Source organism: Ascaphus truei, chromosome 4, assembly GCF_040206685.1.
Source record: "Ascaphus truei isolate aAscTru1 chromosome 4, aAscTru1.hap1, whole genome shotgun sequence".
Lineage (NCBI taxonomy): Eukaryota > Metazoa > Chordata > Amphibia > Anura > Ascaphidae > Ascaphus > Ascaphus truei.
This window is the reverse complement of record NC_134486.1, coordinates 393,886,956-393,890,905: the sequence shown is the minus strand read 5'-3', so window position 1 is coordinate 393,890,905 and position 3,950 is coordinate 393,886,956. Positions and strand designations below refer to the sequence as shown.

Here is a 3,950-nt window from a genome sequence, read left to right as displayed (position 1 = left end):
TCACCTTCTCTCTCTCTCTCCCCCACACTCTCTCTCTCCTACTCTCTCTCCCACCCTCTCTCTCTCTCCCACCCTCTATCCCACCCTCTCTCTCTCTCTCCCACCCTCCCTCTCCCACCCTCTCTCTCTCCCACCCTCTCTCTCTCCCACCCTCTCTATCTCTCCCACCCTCTCTCTCTCCCACTCCCCCACCCTCTCTCTCCCACTCCCCCACCCTCTCTCTCCACTCCCCCACCCTCTCTCTCCCACTCCCCCACCCTCTCTCTCCCACTCCCCCACCCTCTCTCTCCCACTCCCCCACCCTCTCTCTCCCACTCCCCCACCCTCTCTCTCCCACTCCCCCACCCTCTCTCTCCCACTCCCCCACCCTCTCTCTCCCACTCCCCCACCTTCTCTCTCTCTCCCCCACCCTCTCTCTCCCACTCCCCCACCCTCTCTCTCCCTCTCCCCCACCTTTTCTCTCTCTCTCCCCCACACTCTCTCTCTCCTACTCTCTCTCCCACCCTCTCTCTCTCTCCCACCCTCTATCCCACCCTCTCTCTCTCTCTCCCACCCTCCCTCTCCCACCCTCTCTCTCTCCCACCCTCTCTCTCTCCCACCCTCTCTCTCTCCCACCCTCTCTCTCTCCCACCCTCTCTCTCTCCCACCCTCTCTCTCTCCCACCCTCTCTCTCTCCCACCCTCTCTCTCTCCCACCCTCTGTTTGTCACCCTCACCCACTCTCTCTGTTTTATCTTAACTGCACTATACCTACACCGAAATAACCTACAGTATTCTGCTTTCTTCCAGATCTGACTCAAGTTTCACACGGGAGACATCGGAAGACAGGTAGAGAACACCTCCCCTCCAGTATAGTACCTTGAGGGACTGCAGATCAGATCCCAGGTGGGATTGCTGCTTTGGAAATTGTTAAGAGGGGGCATCCTGACACTGGTTAATGTGTTCAGAATCATTCACATCTGGCTTTTTTTTTTGGTTCGGTTAGTGAGGTCAACACACACACACACACACACACACACACACACACACACACACACACACACACACACACACACACACACACACACACACACACACACACACACACACACACACACACACACACACTACTTTTCGAAATAAACCTACGTTTCTATGAAAATGCAAGTTGTTTTTTTTTGCGGCCCACCTAGACTTAAACCTTGTTTATTTGGCCCTTGTTAGCATTTGAGTTTGACATGCTTGATGTATAGCGTCACTGTGTTTATGCTACTTCTATATGGTGGTATAACACTGTTATGGTATCCTATGGAAACCCTGTGATATGTTGTGTTATAATGGGGTATGTTGTGTTTATGGCGGTGGGGGGAAGCATGATACATCTATTCGGTATAATAAATAACATTATTATTATTATTATTATTATTATTATTATTATTATTATTATTATAAGACTTCCTTTGCATACAAGCATACAAACTGCATAACCTTCAGTTGACAATTGACTGAATCAGAAAAACAGTTGACAAAAACTAGCTATCCTTAATATTAACATAACCAATACATTTGCACACTTATGAAAGCACTTAGGTAATAATTAGTATATTTGTTGTTCATGCAAAATTATGTGTAACCCTCGTTACCCGGCTCTTAAGGATGTCACATCAGATTAACTATACACATTGTCAGTGCTCAGTCTCTCTGACCTTTGCTGGGTTCTGGGTAGATGCAAGCTGGGTATGAATACGCATGTAACGCTGTTTCCCCCACTTTCTGGGAGATGTCGCCATTACACGGTGTACGTTGGTGCAAACCTGCTGGTTCACAGATGATCTGAGCCTGTGCCGATGTTGTTGGGGAAAACAGGACTGGTTTCTAGGGAACATTATAGTTACTTATCTCTGGGTACACAGCGCCTCCATCTGCCGCAGGCTCCAGATAAATGGAGGCGATCTGCTACGGTAGAAACAGTTACCTCTCCCCCAGAAAGATCACACTCTAGGCCAGAGGTATATTCAAGTGGAACAGATTTATTGTCCTTCTGCTCACACAGTAACAAATTGGCCTCTGCCCAATGGAGTTCACTGTAGCTCTCAAAACCATGGATGGTCCCTGGACTTCACTACGGGTCAAGGGCCCCCGCAGCTGTCCTTGCTCTTCCCTGCCCCTGTAGCAGGGACAGGGGAAAGGTCATCACTCACTCTCCCCCAAGGGGAAGAGAAACAGGGAAGGACAGTTCTCAGGCAACCCTGTGTGACATCTATCTCTCTCAACGGTAGAGACATTACTAAGTTTGGGTGGTGCAACTCCTTTAGTACAGTAGGAGGAAGATACCAGGTCTGAACCCAGGATTGGGCAGCACACAAACCTAGTCCCACCTCCTCCCCTGTCACTCCAAGGAGCTGCCTGTGTGGGGAAAACCCATAATTGGTCCTTACACTGCCTGCTCTTACCAGGGCTTACATGTCAGGGAGGACAGACTGTTAGCCAAGCCAAGCATGGCTACACGCAGATAGGAAAAATATGGGCGCCAGAAACTTTTATAAAACAAAGAGGTGATTTATTCACCATTCATCTATAACGCTCCACAGGTATCGACATACATTGCAAATGACAGAAAACATGTGGCAAAGCATATTCTTCAATACTGCATTCCCTGGTAGCTTTCACTCTTACGCTGGGGAGGTACTTTGCTTAAGGACCCATTATATAGGATATCATGGTGACCGCTTACAGGGAGGCTATGATACAGTGAGAACCCACTGGAAAGATGGGTTCTATATGAATACCGGATGCAGTGTCGGCAACCCGGTGAGGACTGTGGCGGTCAGGCTGCAGTAGGGACAAACCTTTTTGACTAGAACAAGTGCATCCCTCTCCCACAACTTAAGGCCCCCATTCTTCTAGCAGGCGCTATCTTAAAGGGCACAATCCTAACTGATAACTCCAAACGGTGACAGGACATAACTTAATACGCACAAACATTTACAGGTTCACAGTGAAGACCCTCAGTCAGAACTCTATAGAACCTACTGTACTTCTAGAACAAAGGTTGGTGCTATATATGCCCTTTGCACTCTCTATCATGACATCACTGGCCACAGGGTAAAAAGAGGAGGAGTGAACCCTGAGTGAAACCACCCAGTTAACCCCTTAAGGCATTAACCCCTTCACCAAAATAGTAGTCCCCAAGAGGGGGCTACATATGTCTAGAGGTTCTGAGAATATATTTGTCAAACCATATAGTAAGAAATATAGGACCCGATTGAGAGTTTAGATATAGTCACAAAAACAGCATTGTCATAAAGAAGATAGCTCTGCACCATCACTATTTCAGATATAAAACCCAGACGTAGAGTCGCAAACAACTGTTATAATGAGGTATAAGATAGTGATTTTTTTCAATGTATAATGTTGACGTCTTGTGTTTCTACTTAATAACTATGTCTGCTTAACTTGTGTTCTTCAGGAAACAAATACAAGTCCTATACAATTTTACTTTTGCCCCCCCCCCTTCAATCTGCAACATCTCTGTCTAGTAAAATCTAGCCCTGCAACATCACGATGGAGGAAGCAAGCGGCCAACATGCTGGAAGAAAAGGAAGGACCAATTTAACAGAAAAAGTGCTTATTGAGTACTTGAGGCATGCTAAATATATCTTCTCTAACTCAAAATTCTTCTTATGCTGGATCTAGGTCTATTTTTCTGAAGAACAAGCAGTGCTAGGCAGCTCCTGTGTATGAAACATTCAGCAATAACAGCCATGACTTCCAAAACAAAGTGCAGGAAATTGTGGATCCCAATAGTGTAGCTCAATTTGCTGATGGTTCGAGTTGGCGCCTAATTAAGAAGTGTCTTTAAATTAAGAGCAGCCATTAATTCAGCTCTGAATTGACCTTTATGGTAGGTGGTTCTCCTGCTACTTTATGGGGTGGAGCAATGGAGTGTAAGGACATTCCTGTGAATGTCAC

The 3,950-nt window shown here is 46.7% G+C and overlaps 1 long non-coding RNA gene across 1 annotated transcript in view; it reads left to right on the top strand.

Moving 5' to 3' along the window:
* Nucleotides 1-1,067, top strand: part of LOC142492193 (uncharacterized) — a 3,542-nt gene extending 2,475 nt beyond the window's left edge. Inside the window, exon 2 of the long non-coding RNA XR_012800801.1 lies at nt 789-1,067. This is a non-coding gene — a long non-coding RNA (uncharacterized LOC142492193). The remainder of the gene's footprint in view (nt 1-788) is intronic.
* The last annotated feature ends 2,883 nt before the right edge of the window (nt 1,068-3,950 follow it).